The 6,000-nt window shown below is 36.9% G+C and overlaps 1 long non-coding RNA gene across 2 annotated transcripts in view; it reads right to left on the minus strand.

Moving 5' to 3' along the window:
• The window catches only part of LOC103883511, a 91,029-nt gene extending 87,590 nt beyond the window's left edge, over positions 1-3,439 (minus strand). The window contains exons 1-3 of one of the 2 annotated variants that reach the window (XR_002521441.2): positions 3,358-3,439; positions 1,002-1,180; positions 135-236 (exon numbers count right to left, since the gene is read on the minus strand). This is a non-coding gene — a long non-coding RNA (uncharacterized LOC103883511). The remainder of the gene's footprint in view (positions 1-134; positions 237-1,001; positions 1,181-3,357) is intronic. The other variant, XR_002521440.2, reaches the window with a different exon arrangement.
• Positions 3,440-6,000: the final 2,561 nt, after the last annotated feature.

A 6,000-nucleotide genomic window follows, 5' to 3' on the forward strand; every position in this document is an offset into this window, starting at 1 on the left:
GTGCTTGCTCTGGGGGTATAGATGGTGTCTATGTAGCTATAATTCTTCCACTGTGGCTGCCTTAATGCCCAGATCATTTTAACTGGCTTCTTATCACATTTGGGAGGACCAGCATACTTTTCCTAAAAACTAACCAGATAGAGTTTGGTTTTCTACAGCTCCAACAGAATGAGGCACAGGAATAAAAATCCGCATTCACAGATGAATGTGTCCTTGAGAACGTATCTGGAGAGCACCTGAGGAAAAAGCATTAGAGTGCTATTTTCCTACCAGTTCCTTCTGAGCCTCCTCCCCGCAGGGCTGCTTTTGATTAAGACAAGGGCAAGCTGTTCCCATGAAGACTCCCGAGCCAGGGCAGGGGCAGGAGCCAAGGGAGGTGGGGCTACTGAAGGAAGCATCACCTGTTGAAGGCTGTTGGCCTATCTCATGAGAAGGCTAGATGGGAAAGTCTAGGACACACACCTTGTATTTTGCTCTCTCCTCTCAAACTCCAGCTTTCTGTGTACCAGTGAGCTGGCTCATATTGCAAGTACTGGCCATCTGCACAGCATCCCTGGACACATTCAGAAATAAACTGGGAGGCCCAAGCTCTCTGCTGGGAAACAATCACATCCACAGGGCTATGTGCTGTGTTTGTGTTGGTAATATAATAATAATCATTATTATTGCTGTTATTGTTATGATTTTCCAAACTGGCTCATTTTAATATATTTTCTATGACCCTCGCCCTCATGGATATAGAGAGATAGTTATTGAACATGCCTTAAACTAGCACATCTCATATGTCTTACTACTTGCAATTATTATTTCAGGACCATAAAGAATGCAGCTTCCTTTTCTGTCCAGCAAGATATATTTCAAAGCCAAAGAGTGCCATATCACAGTTAAAAGGACTAATTGTTTTAAAAAGTCAAGGTGATGAAGGAGGAAGAGTATTTACTAAGTCATAAACATTTGCTTCTTCACAAAGCCCAGATTTTAGGCCTCTAGACATAACATACCTGTTCTCAGAGTTTTAACAATGCAGCTCTCAAAAGACTCCCCTTTGGTTGTAGGCGATTCACAGATTTTTAGCTTCTTACTCTCTGGTTAGGGTTGATATGCCAGGGAACTGTTTTTATTAGGTTTCAACGCATCTGCGGTGCTTAAATAAGAGACTGAAACAGGCACTTGTTCCATGCTGTAGGGTGATAAGTTGCATTAATTTTTATTTTAGGCTGTCTCCAAACATGGCTTTTATAGACTAATAAAAAAGCAATTTTTATAAGTTCACAAAAAACAATGAACACAATCGAGCATAAATATCTTACAACCAGGGCCAGAGGAAAATTATGAACTAAAAAATCTGCTGAAAGAGGCACAAAAAGTACAATTCCTAGATGCTGCATTCTCAAGGTAAATTAAACTCTCACCTACATGAAAAAGTGTGTAAATATAACTTTCCACTAGTGTTTCTTCCCTGTTCTTACCCTGCTGTAGTCTGGAACTCTATCTCCCTACTCTTCACTAATTTATACCCATCATACTCTTTAAGATCAACCTCAAATATTCAGCTCTTTTGGAGGTAATATTATCCATTAATGCCAGTCTTCTTTGGCATCCCTGTAACACTTACTTTTTAATATTTTGCTTTATATCAATCCTTAAAGTATTTGTTTTTCAAAACTTAACTAGATTGTAAACTTTTTCAAAAATATGGAATTTGTTTTCTTTCTGTAAAAAGAATTCTGCAATAGCATCTAAGACCAATGGTTGATATCTGCTAACTACTTATTGTTACTATTATTTATATGATGCAAAGGCTATAACCCAGTTAAGTTAACCTCCCAATTCTCCCCCACCATAATAATCCTAAGATTCTTATCTAGGAATCTCATAAAAGAAAAAGAATATAAATTCAAGGATTCTATCTTTTCTTTCAATGGATCTTCTTAATAATACAGGCCTAGAGCAATTAAAAGTATCTTGGATTTAAAGAAAATGTAACCTGTCCACAATTGTTGACCACAAATTCTAGTACTTGCATGTGTTTTAGCAAAATTCATATGGAACATTAATGCCAGCGCATGAACCAGGACAGCCTTAATTTGTTTAGGACTCTACCTGATTTTTTTTTAAACCTCTGAGTCTAGATTCACAGTTGCATTTTTCTATTTTGCTTTCAATGACTGCAGAAAATCATCACTTAGTTGAAAATTTCACATTTCCATATACGTGGTTGTTCAGAATATTCTTGGAAAAATTAGGAAATGTTTCAGTAAAATTACTCTATTGTCATATCCCTGGAAGGATATTTTATATGGACAGTATCTATCAGGCAATAAAAAATTTAAAGTATATTTTGAATAGCTACCTTACCAAAGCTATAACAAAGGTTTTAAAATAGTGGTAGTACTATATTACTATACAATTTAAAATGCATATTTGAAATATACTATCTCAATTAATATTTAATGTACATACCAAAATAATTTTCTCAAAAGCTAAAGAAAAAATTGTGACTTCTTCAAACCTTTTGTTTACTTACTGCCAAATGTCTAAATATTTGAAAACTTCCAGATGACTGACAGCAGTTTTGACTTTTGATTCTGCCAGTCTTAGATCACGTGATTACCCTTTCAGTTTAGAACGTAAATCATTGCTTTTACTACTTCTATAAATTTCATGTTCCAGCCACACTATTAGCCTGACATAAAATTGTTTATTGCTTTGATACTCCATGCAAAAAAGGCAAATAAACAAAATATCCAGGAACCTGTTACCTTACATAAAGCATCTTGCCTTTCTTAGTCCTGTAAGTCAGTTAAGGCTTCCTAAGGTAGCGCTCAGTGTTAAGGTGTTCATTGTTTTGTTTGCTTGTTAGAAAACTAAAAGGATTACCTAGAATTGAGGTGGGAATATAATATGGATAGGAAAAATCATAGTGTTTTTTTCTACTCACACACCCACTTAACACTTCTGTAACCAGGTGCCTGTGGAGTGTTTCCCACACACCAAGCAATTCTGCAGTGGACACCAGCTGGGTGTCTTCCAATTCAATTCAATACTGTCACAGCTACCTGGAGATTGTATCAGGTTAAGGGCTCAGTCCCAAAAAAATTGCCCAAACTTGAGATGCCAGTTGTATGCCCCAGGTTGTGACCTATGCTTCTGACCAACTGGCTATAAGTTGGAGTCTCCATGGTCCCCTCCTTTGAGTTCAATTAATTTGCTGTGGTGTCTCATAGAACTCAGAGAAACATTTTATGTTTACCAGGTTATTAATAAAGGATATAATAAAGACTACAGATGAACAGCCAGATGAAGAGATACATAGGGCAAGGTCTTGAAGAGCCTTGAGTGGAGGATTTTCCATACCTGTTGAGTTGGAGTGTGAGCGCCTCCTGGCATGCAAATGTTTTCACTAACCAAGAAGTTATTTGAAATTAGTCATTTTGGGATTTTATGGAGGCATAATTACATAGATAAGATTGATTAAGTCATTGACATCAGTGATCAACTCAACCTTCAGCCCCTCTCCTCTCCTCAGAGGTCCAGGGATTTTGGGGCAGGAGCTGAAGGTTCCAATCTTCTAATCACATTGTTGGTTCCCTGGCAACCAGAAAACAAAAGACACTGCTCTCACCCAGGAAATTCCAAGGAATGTAGGAGCTCTGTGCCAGATGCTCCTATCACTCAGAAAATTACAAAGGTCTTAGGAGCTCTGTGTCAGGAACCTGAATCAAAGACCAAATATTAGAACAAAAAATTATCCTAGCACCCCTATACACCAGGGTTTTAGGAGCTCTGTATGTCAGGAATCTGGGGCAGAATCCACAAATATATTTCTTATTATATCACAATACCTCCAGGTCCTATTTGCTAGGAAACCCATTCTATATGGCACCTTCGTGGTGGGTATATTCTTTCCTGTGAACCCTGTAGTGGAAGTATGTGACAGGTGGGGGAATTGGAGGCTCATCTCTTAATTTCTCTAGAGGAGGGATTGGGGTCTAGAACATTTGCTTGAAAGCTGGCTTTACCTAGCAAGAATATCGTTTTACTTAATTTGTTATTATTTTGAGACACTTTGGAAAAATTTCTGGAGATGATAAGAATTGTCCACGTTAGTTAAAATGATGCTAGCAGCTGAAACTAACAAATTCAAAACTTAATGTCTTAACACAATAAAAATTTACTTCTTATTCATGTAACATAATGCATATTCCTGGTCAGGTGGCTTTTCTCAAGTACCAGGTCAAGCTTTCGTCTTCTAAATACCTGCCTTAGAGGATATCAGTGATGGCTATGAGATTCTCTGAAGGCGGCAGCAGTCATGCAGAAGCTCTCCCTTGGAGAGCGTTTCCTCAACCATGCTGTACTATACTTCCTGATTCATAAGTTCATGTCTTTGTAGGGATCAGCAGCTACCAGGGATGACATTGAAAAGATAGGACTCATTGTGCACAGGAGTTTTATTTCAAACCTTCATACTTGAGCCTTCTCATTTCCTTTTTCTCCTGACTTGATATTGATTTTCTTCATGCCTGAATGAGTTTTTAATCCTGCCAAGGTGGAAGTTCATATTTGCAACTTTTATTTCTTATTTCAAAAGAAAATGAAAGCTAAAAATGTCTGATTAATTTTCAAAAACTAGAAAAGGTTAGTTCTTTCCCACCCCCATATAACACAAAAATGAATGTGCTAATTTAGCTGAAATGTTATGAAATATGTACTATTGGGTGGAAACCAAGTATGGAAATTCCATAAACATTTCCCACTGTGATATCTCCTCAGAGACACCTGCTCGCTTCCTACCAAACAGATTTCTATTCCAATAATAAAAATGTAAATACATTCAACATCAGTAAAAAGAAATTCACCTACCAATTTTGGGAAGCCTTAGCTCTCTAAGCAAGTTTTATGATCTTTTACAACATCACAGATGACTCCAGTCATGGATCAATACATTATACACATTTATATATGAAAATAATAGTAACTGCCTGGATTCTATCATTATCTTCAGCTACAAATTTCAGTCTACAATTACAATTTCATTATAGTTTTAAATGTTCTCCTCTAAACATTTTTAAGCAACTAACTAGCCTCATGAACACTACTGACTCTGAGTGAAATGATTAGTGGAAGGATAATTGCATGTCAGATGTTGTGTAACTTTTTGGGAGCCAGTTTCCCACAGCATTTTAAGTTCTTGGAATTCCATCGATGATGTTCTCACACTATTCATGCTCAAAAATTCACTGGCAACACACATCTGTGTTTACCCTTTCAATCATGATAATGTCCACAATACTTTCATATTCCTAGAGGATTAAGTAATACCTCCAGAATCTTAGAAGACAAACATGACTTATGTTGGACTTGAAATCATTCTACCATCCATAATAGGAAGAGTCTAAAATTGGAAACCACCTACCACTAGAAGCAGAAGATTGTCATAACTGCCTATTTCTGGCTTAATAGCAAATTAATATAATGAAAAGATCTGTAACGTAATGACAGAAAATATATAACCCTGGATATGGATCCCTTTTCTTGCTCTTCATCTGCAATCCAGATCAATTCTGCTTAAATTGGATAATTTTTTCAACATATGAAATATGCTGTTGTTCATATCGGTACTTTGTTCACAGCAACAAATACACATGGAAGCAATCACAGAATGGAGGAAAGTCATCATTCTTTCCTTATATAGAGTTGAGAAAACTCTTGACTCATCATCACCCTTTCTAAAAGGGTCTTAAGAAAGAAATATAGGTACCATAAGGTCAATTTCCTACACCTCTGGGGTATAATCAGAATTAAAAAAACAGAAAACTCCTGAAACCAGATATGCTCAGTGCAGTTGCCACCACCCTTCTTCTCACTCTCTTGGCCAATATCATTAATTGATCACATTAGTCTTTCTCACTGGGGCCAGATTCAGGCACAGAATTTTGCTCAACATATAGTGTTAGCTATCAACTACCAATTAACCATTGAGCTAAGTTGTAACTC

The sequence above is a fragment of the Papio anubis genome, chromosome 6, assembly GCF_008728515.1.
Source record: "Papio anubis isolate 15944 chromosome 6, Panubis1.0, whole genome shotgun sequence".
Lineage (NCBI taxonomy): Eukaryota > Metazoa > Chordata > Mammalia > Primates > Cercopithecidae > Papio > Papio anubis.